This window comes from Scyliorhinus canicula, chromosome 12 (genome assembly GCF_902713615.1).
Source record: "Scyliorhinus canicula chromosome 12, sScyCan1.1, whole genome shotgun sequence".
NCBI classification, from domain to species: Eukaryota; Metazoa; Chordata; class Chondrichthyes; order Carcharhiniformes; family Scyliorhinidae; genus Scyliorhinus; species Scyliorhinus canicula.
Genome location: NC_052157.1, coordinates 4818422 through 4831628, shown reverse-complemented (window position 1 = coordinate 4831628; position 13207 = coordinate 4818422). Strand labels below are relative to the sequence as shown.

General features: G+C 51.7%; 1 protein-coding gene across 3 annotated transcripts in view; it reads left to right on the top strand.

The window, feature by feature from the left end:
* Window positions 1-13207, top strand: part of LOC119974428 (FERM domain-containing protein 5-like) — a 336354-nt gene that overhangs the window by 228797 nt on the left and 94350 nt on the right. The gene's annotated exons all lie outside the window — the stretch shown is intronic.

Genomic DNA, 13207 nt, shown 5'->3' with positions numbered 1-13207 from the left:
TGGCTAACCCAGTGCCTTATTCCATTGGCTAACCCAGTGTCCCATTCCATTGGCTAACCCAGTGCCTTATTCCATTGGCTAACCCAGTGCCCCATTCTATTGGCTAACCCAGTGTCCCATTCCATTGGCTAACCCAGTGTCCCATTCCATTGGCTAACCCAGTGTCCCATTCCATTGGCTAACCCAGTCTTCCATTCCATTGGCTAACCCAGTGCCTCATTCCATTGGCTAACCCAGTGTCCCATTCCATTGGCTAACCCAGTGTCCCATTCCATTGGCTAACCCAGTCTTCCATTCCATTGGCTAACCCAGTGTCCCATTCCATTGGCTAACCCAGTCTTCCATTCCATTGGCTAACCCAGTGCCACATTCCATTGGCTAACCCAGTGCCTTATTCCATTGGCTAACCCAGTGCCCCATTCCATTGGATAACCAAGTGTCCCATTCCATTGGCTAACCCAGTGCCTCATTCCATTGGCTAACCCAGTGCCTCATTCCATTGGCTAGCCCAGTGCCCCATTCCATTGGCTAACCCAGTGCCCGATTCCATTGGCTAACCCAGTGTCCCATTCCATTGGCTAACCCAGTGCCCCATTCCATTGGCTAACCCAATGCCCCATTCCATTGGCTAACCCAGTGTCCCATTCCATTGGCTAACCCAGTGCCCCATTCCATTGGCTAACCCAGTGCCCCATTCCATTGGCTAACCCAGTGCCCGATTCCATTGGCTAACCCAGTGCCCCATTCCATTGGCTAACCCAGTGCCCCATTCCATTGGCTAACCCAGTGCCCCATTCCATTGGCTAACCCAGTGTCCCATTCCATTGGATAACCAAGTGTCCCATTCCATTGGCTAACCCAGTGCCTCATTCCATTGGCTAACCCAGTGCCCCATTCCATTGGCTAACCCAGTGCCCGATTCCATTGGCTAACCCAGTGCCCCATTCCATTGGCTAACCCAGTGCCCCATTCCATTGGCTAACCCAGTGTCCCATTCCATTGGCTAACCCAGTGCCTCATTCCATTGGCTAACCCAGTGCCACATTCCATTGGCTAACCCAGTGTCCCATTCCATTGGCTAACCCAGTGCCTCATTCCATTGGATAACCCAGTGCCCAATTCCATTGGCTAACCCAGTGTCCCATTCCATTGGCTAATCCAGTGTCCCATTCCATTGGCTAACCCAGTTTCCCATTCCATTGGCTAACCCAGTGACCCATTCCATTGGCTAACCCAGTTTCCCATTCCATTGGCTAACCCAGTGTCCCATTCCATTGGCTAACCCAGTGCCTCATTCCATTGGCTAACCCAATGCCCCATTCCATTGGCTAACCCAATGCCCCATTCCATTGGCTAACCCAGTGCCTCATTCCATTGGCTAACCCAATGCCCCATTCCATTGGCTAACCCAGTGACCCATTCCATTGGCTAACCCAGTGACCCATTCCATTGGCTAACCCAGTGCCCCATTCCATTGGCTAACCCAGTGTCCTATTCCATTGGCTAACCCAGTTTCCCATTCCATTGGCTAACCCAGTGTCCTATTCCATTGGCTAACCCAGTGTCCCATTGCATTGGCTAACCCAGTTTCCCATTCCATTGGCTAACCCAGTGTCCCATTCCATTGGCTAACCCAGTGCCCCATTCCATTGGCTAACCCAGTGTCCCATTCCATTGGCTAACCCAGTTTCCCATTCCATTGGCTAACCCAGTGTCCCATTCCATTGGCTAACCCAGTGCCCCATTCCATTGGCTAACCCAGTGACCCATTCCATTGGCTAACCCAGTGACCCATTCCATTGGCTAACCCAGTGCCCCATTCCATTGGCTAACCCAGTGCCCCATTCCATTGGCTAACCCAGTGTCCCATTCCATTGGATAACCCAGTGTCCCATTCCATTGGCTAACTCAGTGTCCCATTCCATTGGCTAATCCAGTGTCCCATTCCATTGGCTAATCCAGTGTCCCATTCCATTGGCTAACCCAGTCTTCCATTCCATTGGCTAACCCAGTGTCCCATTCCATTGGATAACCCAGTTTCCCATTCCATTGGCTAATCCAGTGTCCCATTCCATTGGCTAACCCAGTGCCCCATTCCATTGGCTAACCCAGTGTCCCATTCCATTGGATAACCCAGTGCCCAATTCCATTGGCTAATCCAGTGTCCCATTCCATTGGCTAACCCAGTGTCCCATTCCATTGGCTAACCCAGTGTCCCATTCCATTGGCTAACCCAGTGCCCCATTCCATTGGCTAACCCAGTGCCTCATTCCATTGGCTAACCCAGTGCCACATTCCATTGGCTAACCCAGTGCCTTATTCCATTGGCTAACCCAGTGCCCCATTCCATTGGATAACCAAGTGTCCCATTCCATTGGCTAACCCAGTGCCCCATTCCATTGGCTAACCCAGTGCCCGATTCCATTGGCTAACCCAGTGCCCCATTCCATTGGCTAACCCAGTGCCCCATTCCATTGGCTAACCCAGTGCCCGATTCCATTGGCTAACCCAGTGTCCCATTCCATTGGCTAACCCAGTGTCCCATTCCATTGGCTAACCCAGTGTCCCATTCCATTGGCTAACCCAGTGTCCCATTCCATTGGCTAACCCAGTGACCCATTCCATTGGCTAACCCAGTTTCCCATTCCATTGGCTAATCCAGTGACCCATTCCATTGGCTAACCCAATGCCCCATTCCATTGGCTAACCCAATGCCCCATTCCATTGGCTAACCCAGTGCCTCATTCCATTGGCTAACCCAATGCCCCATTCCATTGGCTAACCCAATGCCCCATTCCATTGGCTAACCCAGTGTCCCATTCCATTGGATAACCCAGTGTCCCATTCCATTGGCTAACTCAGTGTCCCATTCCATTGGCTAATCCAGTGTCCCATTCCATTGGCTAATCCAGTCTTCCATTGCATTGGCTAATCCAGTGTCCCATTCCATTGGCTAATCCAGTCTTCCATTGCATTGGCTAATCCAGTGTCCCATTCCATTGGCTAACCCAGTCTTCCATTGCATTGGCTAATCCAGTGTCCCATTCCATTGGCTAACCCAGTCTTCCATTCCATTGGCTAACCCAGTGTCCCATTCCATTGGATAACCCAGTGCCCAATTCCATTGGCTAACCCGGTGCCCCATTCCATTGGCTAACCCCAGTGTCCCATTCCATTGGCTAACCCAGTGTCCCATTCCATTGGATAACCCAGTGCCCAATTCCATTGGCTAACCCGGTGCCCCATTCCATTGGCTAACCCCAGTGCCCCATTCCATTGGCTAACCCAGTTTCCCATTCCATTGGCTAACCCAGTTTCCCATTCCATTGGCTAACCCAGTGTCCCATTCCATTGGCTAACCCAGTTTCCCATTCTATTGGCTAACCCAGTGCCCCATTCCATTGGCTAACCCAGTGTCCCATTCCATTGGATAACCCAGTGTCCCATTCCATTGGCTAACCCAGTGTCCCATTCCATTGGCTAACCCAGTTTCCCATTCCATTGGCTAACCCAGTTTCCCATTCCATTGGCTAACCCAGTTTCCCATTCCATTGGCTAATCCAGTGTCCCATTCCATTGGCTAACCCAGTTTCCCATTCCATTGGCTAACCCAGTGCCCCATTCTATTGGCTAACCCAGTGTCCCATTCCATTGGCTAACCCAGTGACCCATTCCATTGGCTAACCCAGTTTCCCATTCCATTGGCTAACCCAGTGTCCCATTCCATTGGCTAACCCAGTGTCCCATTCCATTGGCTAACCCAGTTTCCCATTCCATTGGCTAACCCAGTGCCACATTCCATTGGCTAACCCAGTGTCCCATTCCATTGGCTAACCCAGTGCCCGATTCCATTGGCTAACCCAGTGCCTCATTCCATTGGCTAACCCAGTGTCCCATTCCATTGGCTAACCCAGTGTCCCATTCCATTGGCTAACCCAGTGTCCCATTCCATTGGCTAACCCAGTGTCCCATTTCATTGGATAACCCAGTTTCCCATTCCATTGGCTAACCCAGTTTCCCATTCCATTGGCTAACCCAGTTTCCCATTCCATTGGCTAACCCAGTGTCCCATTCCATTGGCTAACCCAGTGACCCATTCCATTGGCTAACCCAGTGCCCCATTCCATTGGCTAACCCAGTGCCCCATTCCATTGGCTAATCCAGTGTCCCATTCCATTGGCTAACCCAGTTTCCCATTCCATTGGCTAACCCAGTGTCCCATTCCATTGGCTAACCCAGTTTCCCATTCCATTGGATAACCCAATGCCCCATTCCATTGGCTAACCCAGTGACCCATTCCATTGGCTAACTCAGTGTCCCATTCCATTGGCTAATCCAGTGTCCCATTCCATTGGCTAATCCAGTGTCCCATTCCATTGGCTAACCCAGTCTTCCATTGCATTGGCTAATCCAGTGTCCCATTCCATTGGCTAACCCAGTCTTCCATTCCATTGGCTAACCCAGTGTCCCATTCCATTGGCTAATCCAGTGTCCCATTCCATTGGCTAACCCAGTCTTCCATTGCATTGGCTAATCCAGTGTCCCATTCCATTGGCTAACCCAGTCTTCCATTCCATTGGCTAACCCAGTGTCCCATTCCATTGGATAACCCAGTGCCCAATTCCATTGGCTAACCCGGTGCCCCATTCCATTGGCTAACCCCAGTGTCCCATTCCATTGGATAACCCAGTGTCCCATTCCATTGGCTAACCCAGTTTCCCATTCTATTGGCTAACCCAGTGCCCCATTCCATTGGCTAACCCAGTTTCCCATTCCATTGGCTAACCCAGTGTCCCATTCCATTGGCTAACCCAGTGTCCCATTCCATTGGCTAACCCAGTGCCCGATTCCATTGGCTAACCCAGTTTCCCATTCCATTGGCTAATCCAGTGTCCCATTCCATTGGCTAACCCAGTTTCCCATTCCATTGGCTAACCCAGTGCCCCATTCTATTGGCTAACCCAGTGTCCCATTCCATTGGCTAACCCAGTTTCCCATTCCATTGGCTAACCCAGTGCCACATTCCATTGGCTAACCCAGTGTCCCATTCCATTGGCTAACCCAGTGCCCGATTCCATTGGCTAACCCAGTGCCTCATTCCATTGGCTAACCCAGTGTCCCATTCCATTGGCTAACCCAGTGTCCCATTCCATTGGCTAACCCAGTGTCCCATTCCATTGGCTAACCCAGTGTCCCATTTCATTGGATAACCCAGTTTCCCATTCCATTGGCTAACCCAGTTTCCCATTCCATTGGCTAACCCAGTGTCCCATTCCATTGGCTAACCCAGTGTCCCATTCCATTGGCTAACCCAGTGCCCCATTCCATTGGCTAACCCAGTTTCCCATTCCATTGGCTAACCCAGTGTCCCATTCCATTGGCTAACCCAGTGTCCCATTCCATTGGCTAACCCAGTGACCCATTCCATTGGCTAACCCAGTTTCCCATTCCATTGGCTAACCCAGTGTCCCATTCCATTGGCTAACCCAGTTTCCCATTCCATTGGCTAACCCAGTGCCCGATTCCATTGGCTAACCCAGTGTCCCATTCCATTGGCTAACCCAGTTTCCCATTCCATTGGATAACCCAGTGCCCAATTCCATTGGCTAACCCAGTGTCCCATTCCATTGGCTAACCCAGTGTCCCATTCCATTGGCTAATCCAGTGTCCCATTCCATTGGCTAACCCAGTTTCCCATTCCATTGGCTAACCCAGTGACCCATTCCATTGGCTAACCCAGTGTCCCATTCTATTGGCTAACCCAGTTTCCCATTCCATTGGCTAACCCAGTGTCCCATTCCATTGGCTAATCCAGTGACCCATTCCATTGGCTAACCCAGTGTCCCATTCCATTGGCTAATCCAGTGTCCCATTCCATTGGCTAATCCAGTGACCCATTCCATTGGCTAACCCAGTGCCTCATTCCATTGGCTAACCCAATGCCCCATTCCATTGGCTAACCCAATGCCCCATTCCATTGGCTAACCCAGTGCCTCATTCCATTGGCTAACCCAATGCCCCATTCCATTGGCTAACCCAGTGACCCATTCCATTGGCTAACCCAGTGTCCCATTCCATTGGCTAACCCAGTTTCCCATTCCATTGGATAACCCAGTTTCCCATTCCATTGGCTAACCCAGTTTCCCATTCCATTGGCTAACCCAGTTTCCCATTCCATTGGCTAACCCAGTGCCCCATTCCATTGGCTAATCCAGTGTCCCATTCCATTGGCTAATCCAGTGTCCCATTCCATTGGCTAACCCAGTTTCCCATTCCATTGGCTAACCCAGTGTCCCATTCCATTGGCTAATCCAGTGACCCATTCCATTGGCTAACCCAGTGCCTCATTCCATTGGCTAACCCAATGCCCCATTCCATTGGCTAACCCAATGCCCCATTCCATTGGCTAACCCAGTGCCTCATTCCATTGGCTAACCCAATGCCCCATTCCATTGGCTAACCCAATGCCCCATTCCATTGGCTAACCCAGTTTCCCATTCCATTGGCTAACCCAGTTTCCCATTCCATTGGCTAATCCAGTGTCCCATTCCATTGGCTAACCCAGTGCCCCATTCCATTGGCTAACCCAGTGTCCCATTTCATTGGATAACCCAGTTTCCCATTCCATTGGCTAATCCAGTGTCCCATTCCATTGGCTAACCCAGTGCCCCATTCCATTGGCTAACCCAGTGTCCCATTCCATTGGCTAACCCAGTGTCCCATTCCATTGGCTAACCCAGTGCCCCATTCCATTGGCTAACCCAGTGTCCCATTCCATTGGCTAACCCAGTGTCCCATCCCATTGGATAACCCAGTGCCCCATTCCATTGGCTAACCCAGTCTTCCATTCCATTGGCTAACCCAGTGCCCCATTCTATTGGCTAACCCAGTGTCCCATTCCATTGGATAACCCAGTGTCCCATTCCATTGGCTAACCCAGTGTCCCATTCCATTGGCTAATCCAGTTTCCCATTCCATTGGATAACCCAGTGTCCCATTCCATTGGCTAGCCCAGTGTCCCATTCCATTGGCTAACCCAGTGTCCCATTCCATTGGCTAACCCAGTGTCCCATTCCATTGGCTAACCCAGTGTCCCATTCCATTGGCTAACCCAGTCTTCCATTCCATTGGATAACCCAGTGCCTCATTCCATTGGCTAATCCAGTGTCCCATTCCATTGGATAACCCAGTGTCCCATTCCATTGGCTAATCCAGTGTCCCATTCCATTGGATAACCCAGTGTCCCATTCCATTGGCTAATCCAGTGTCCCATTCCATTGGCTAACCCAGTTTCCCATTCCATTGGATAACCCAGTGTCCCATTCCATTGGATAACCCAGTGTCCCATTCCATTGGCTAACCCAGTCTTCCATTCCATTGGCTAACCCAGTGCCTCATTCCATTGTCTAGCCCAGTGCCTCATTCCATTGGCTAACCCAGTGCCACATTCCATTGGCTAACCCAGTGCCTTATTCCATTGGCTAACCCAGTGCCCCATTCCATTGGCTAACCCAGTGTCCCATTCCATTGGCTAACCCAGTGCCCCATTCCATTGGCTAACCCAGTGCCACATTCCATTGGATAACCCAGTGTCCCATTCCATTGGCTAACCCAATGCCCCATTCCATTGGCTAACCCAGTCTTCCATTCCATTGGCTAACCCAGTGCCCCATTCCATTGGCTAACCCAGTGCCTCATTCCATTGTCTAGCCCAGTGCCTCATTCCATTGGCTAATCCAGTGTCCCATTCCATTGGCTAACCCAGTGCCACATTCCATTGGCTAACCCAGTGTCCCATTCCATTGGCTAACCCAGTGCCTTATTCCATTGGCTAACCCAGTGCCCCATTCCATTGGATAACCCAGTGTCCCATTCCATTGGATAACCCAGTGTCCCATTCCATTGGCTAATCCAGTGTCCCATTCCATTGGCTAACCCAGTGTCCCATTCCATTGGCTAACCCAGTGACCCATTCCATTGGATAACCCAGTTTCCCATTCCATTGGCTAACCCAGTGTCCCATTCCATTGGCTAACCCAGTGCCTTATTCCATTGGCTAACCCAGTGCCCCATTCCATTGGCTAACCCAGTCTTCCATTCCATTGGCTAGCCCAGTGTCCCATTCCATTGGCTAACCCAGTGTCCCATTCCATTGGCTAACCCAATGTCCCATTCCATTGGATAACCCAGTGCCCCATTCCATTGGCTAATCCAGTGTCCCATTCCATTGGCTAATCCAGTGTCCCATTCCATTGGCTAACCCAGTGTCCCATTCCATTGGCTAACCCAGTCTTCCATTCCATTGGCTAACCCAGTGTCCCATCCCATTGGATAACCCAGTGACCCATTCCATTGGCTAACCCAGTGTCCCATTCCATTGGATAACCCAGTGTCCCATTCCATTGGCTAACCCAGTTTCCCATTCCATTGGATAACCCAGTCTTCCATTCCATTGGCTAACCCAGTGCCCCATTCCATTGGCTAACCCAGTGCCCCATTCCATTGGCTAACCCAGTGCCCCATTCCATTGGCTAACCCAGTGTCCCATTCCATTGGCTAACCCAGTGCCCCATTCCATTGGCTAACCCAGTGCCTCATTCCATTGGCTAACCCAGTGCCACATTCCATTGGCTAACCCAGTGCCTTATTCCATTGGCTAACCCAGTGCCCCATTCCATTGGATAACCAAGTGTCCCATTCCATTGGCTAACCCAGTGCCACATTCCATTGGCTAACCCAGTGCCTTATTCCATTGGCTAACCCAGTGCCCCATTCCATTGGATAACCAAGTGTCCCATTCCATTGGCTAACCCAGTGCCCGATTCCATTGGCTAACCCAGTGTCCCATTCCATTGGCTAACCCAGTGCCCCATTCCATTGGCTAACCCAGTGTCCCATTCCATTGGCTAACCCAGTGTCCCATTCCATTGGCTAACCCAGTGTCCCATTCCATTGGCTAACCCAGTGTCCCATTCCATTGGATAACCCAGTGTCCCATTCCATTGGCTAACCCAGTTTCCCATTCCATTGGATAACCCAGTCTTCCATTCCATTGGCTAACCCAGTGCCCCATTCCATTGGCTAACCCAGTGCCCCATTCCATTGGCTAACCCAGTGCCTCATTCCATTGTCTAGCCCAGTGCCTCATTCCATTGGCTAACCCAGTGCCTCATTCCATTGGCTAACCCAGTGCCTTATTCCATTGGCTAACCCAGTGCCCCATTCCATTGGATAACCAAGTGTCCCATTCCATTGGCTAACCCAGTGTCCCATCCCATTGGATAACCCAGTGCCACATTCCATTGGCTAACCCAGTGCCACATTCCATTGGATAACCCAGTGACCCATTCCATTGGCTAACCCAGTGCCCCATTCCATTGGATAACCCAGTGACCCATTCCATTGGCTAACCCAGTTTCCCATTCCATTGGCTAACCCAGTGTCCCATTCCATTGGCTAACCCAGTGTCCCATTCCATTGGATAACCCAGTTTCCCATTCCATTGGATAACCCAGTGTCCCATTCCATTGGCTAATCCAGTGTCCCATTCCATTGGCTAATCCAGTTTCCCATTCCATTGGCTAGCCCAGTTTCCCATTCCATTGGATAACCCAGTGTCCCATTCCATTGGCTAATCCAGTGTCCCATTCCATTGGCTAACCCAGTGTCCCATTCCATTGGCTAACCCAGTGCCCCATTCCATTGGATAACCCAGTGCCCCATTCCATTGGCTAACCCAGTCTTCCATTCCATTGGCTAGCCCAGTGTCCCATTCCATTGGCTAACCCAGTGTCCCATTCCATTGGCTAACCCAATGTCCCATTCCATTGGATAACCCAGTGCCCCATTCCATTGGCTAACCCAGTGCCTCATTCCATTGGCTAACCCAGTGTCCCATTCCATTGGCTAATCCAGTGTCCCATTCCATTGGCTAACCCAGTGCCCCATTCCATTGGCTAACCCAGTGCCTTATTCCATTGGCTAACCCCAGTGTCCCATTCCATTGGCTAACCCAGTGCCTTATTCCATTGGCTAACCCCAGTGTCCCATTCCATTGGCTAACCCAGTGTCCCATTCCATTGGATAACCCAGTGTCCCATTCTATTGGATAACCCAGTGTCCCATTCCATTGGCTAACCCAGTGCCCCATTCCATTGGCTAACCCAGTGCCCCATTCCATTGGATAACCCAGTGCCCCATTCCATTGGCTAACCCAGTGTCCCATTCCATTGGCTAACTCAGTGTCCCATTCCATTGGCTAACCCAGTGCCCCATTCCATTGGATAACCCAGTGTCCCATTCCATTGGCTAACCCCAGTGAACCATTCCATTGGCTAACCCAGTGACCCATTCCATTGGCTAACCCAGTGTCCCATTCCATTGGCTAATCCAGTGTCCCATCCCATTGGATAACCCAGTGTCCCATCCCATTGGATAACCCAGTGACCCATTCCATTGGCTAACCCAGTGTCCCATTCCATTGGCTAATCCAGTGTCCCATCCCATTGGCTAACCCAGTGCCCCATTCCATTGGCTAACCCAGTGTCCCATTCCATTGGCTAACCCAGTTTCCCATTCCATTGGATAACCCAGTGACCCATTCCATTGGCTAACCCAGTCTTCCATTCCATTGGCTAACTCAGTGTCCCATTCCATTGGCTAACCCAGTGTCCCATTCCATTGGCTAACCCCAGTGACCCATTCCATTGGCTAACCCAGTCTTCCATTCCATTGGATAACCCAGTGACCCATTCCATTGGCTAATCCAGTGTCCCATCCCATTGGATAACCCAGTGTCCCATCCCATTGGATAACCCAGTGACCCATTCCATTGGCTAACCCAGTGTCCCATCCCATTGGCTAGCCCAGTGTCCCATTCCATTGGCTAACCCAGTGTCCCATCCCATTGGATAACCCAGTGACCCATTCCATTGGCTAACCCAGTGTCCCATCCCATTGGCTAGCCCAGTGTCCCATTCCATTGGCTAACCCAGTGACCCATTCCATTGGCTAACCCAGTGTCCCATCCCATTGGCTAGCCCAGTGTCCCATTCCATTGGCTAACCCAGTGTCCCATTCCATTGGCTAACCCAGTGTCCCATTCCATTGGCTAACCCAGTGTCCCATCCCATTGGCTAGCCCAGTGTCCCATTCCATTGGCTAACCCAGTGCCCCATTCTATTGGCTAGCCCAGTGTCCCATTCCATAAAATTGATGAATCTCATTCCCTTGGCTCACACCATTAAGGATGTTGGCATGCCCAGGTTATGTGGAGATACATCCCAATGCAAGTCTTCACCTTCAGGGAAGGAGGGGAGAAGCTAGTGCAGTATCAGGCTTTTGGGACTGCGTGATTATTCCGGTTCAACAAGTGAAACGTTGAGCCCCATGTTCTAGGGAGTGGAGATCAGAGCTTGAGTCGAATGATAGCAGGTGGTCTATAGAGGAGGTGGTGGCTTTGTGGTATTGTGACTGTACGAGTAATCCAGAGACCCAGGGCATTGCTCTGGGGTCCCGGGTTCCTCCCACCAGGGCAGATGGTGAAATTTGAATTCAATAAAAATTTGGAATTACAAAACTAATGATGAAACCATTGTGGATCGTTGCAAAAACCCATCTGGTTCACTAATGTCCTTTAGGGAAGGAAATCTGCCGTCCTTACCCAGTCTGGCCTACATGTGGCTCCAGACTGAAATGGCGCTAGCAAGCCATTCAGTTCCAGGGAAATTCGGGATGGGTAATAAATGCAGGCCCGGCCAGCGGAGCCCACATCCCATGAATGAATTTTTTTAAAAGACTAAGCTGAAGCGGAGCCATCTCACCTTCATCGTGCTGTGGAAACCTGTAAAACAGCTGGCATTGCGGTTACATAGAAGGAGTGTTCTAACCGTTAATCATTCCCTGAATCATCACTCTGCTGTGCCAAGTTATGACAGAACAGCCCTAGAAATAAACATTGAAGACAGTGGGCGGAACTTTCTACAAAAATGACAAAGCGTCGTTTTCGGTGAAGAAAACTAGACGCGATTCCTATCAGCCCGGGCGTTGCCATGTGGGCCGCAATACTCAGGCTCTTGGCAAACTGTCCCCCCCCCCCCCCCCCCAACCGTGTGAAAAACGCTGCACCTGAGGTGCCCTCCCCCGGGGTCAATAAGCACATTAATCAAGGGGGCGGCGCGTTTAAATCACTCCACAGCATTTGTTCTTATTCAAGTCAGGAGGATGGCAGCGAGGAAACCGGTCCCTCAATTTACAGAAGGGGTCCTCACCCTTGCGTTGGATGGCGTGGAGGAGAAGTGGGTAACAGTATACCCTCGGGCTGGCAGGATGCCCTTGCGTAGGGTGACGAATGCCACCTGGGAGACAGTGGCAGCAGTCTGACCACAAGGACAGGTGGGCAATGCAGAAAAAAGAATGAATTACCTCCTCCAATCAGCCAGGGTAAATGCCCCGCGGTCTCCTCTCCGCACTCCACCCTTCTGTCACCTCCCCGTCCCCCCACCCCACCTCGATGTCACCTTACAAGGACCCTGCACCTGATCTCCCAGCAGCATCCTCAAACCCCGCCCACCCTCACACTCCTCATCAGAGCCCTTCCCTGCTTAGACGCAGTGCCCACACTTGCCAGGTCTCATTGACCACTGACCAGCCGGGTGGTCAGCTCACTTTATCCCTGCGTTCGTCCCGCATGGGAAGATGGCCCACAATCGCTGTGAGCGAGTGAAAAGTGGTGATGGGATTCCGACGCTGCAGATCCTGACTCTGTTACGGGGAGAGAGGCATGGAGCTCGCAGGGGGAGGAGCAGGAGTGGGCCTGCGCTGAGAGTGAGGTGGGCCTGCACTCAGAGTGAGGTGGGGTCTGCGCTGAGAGTGAGGTGGGGTCTGGGCTGAGAATGAGGTGGGGCCTGCGCTGAGAGTGAGGTGGGGCCTGGGCTGAGAGTGAGGCGGGCCTGCGCTGAGAGTGAGGTGGGCCTGCGCTGAGAGTGAGGTGGGGTCTGCGCTGAGAGTGAGGCGGGGTCTGCGCTGAGAGTGAGGCGGGGTCTGCGCTGAGAGTGAGGTGGGGTCTGGGCTCAGAGTGAGGTGGGGTCTGGGCTGAGAGTGAGGTGGGTCTGGGCTGAGAGTGAGGTGGGTCTGGGCTGAGAGTGAGGTGGGCCTGGGCTGAGAGTGAGGTGGGTCTGCGCTGAGAGTGAGGTGGGTCTGGGCTGAG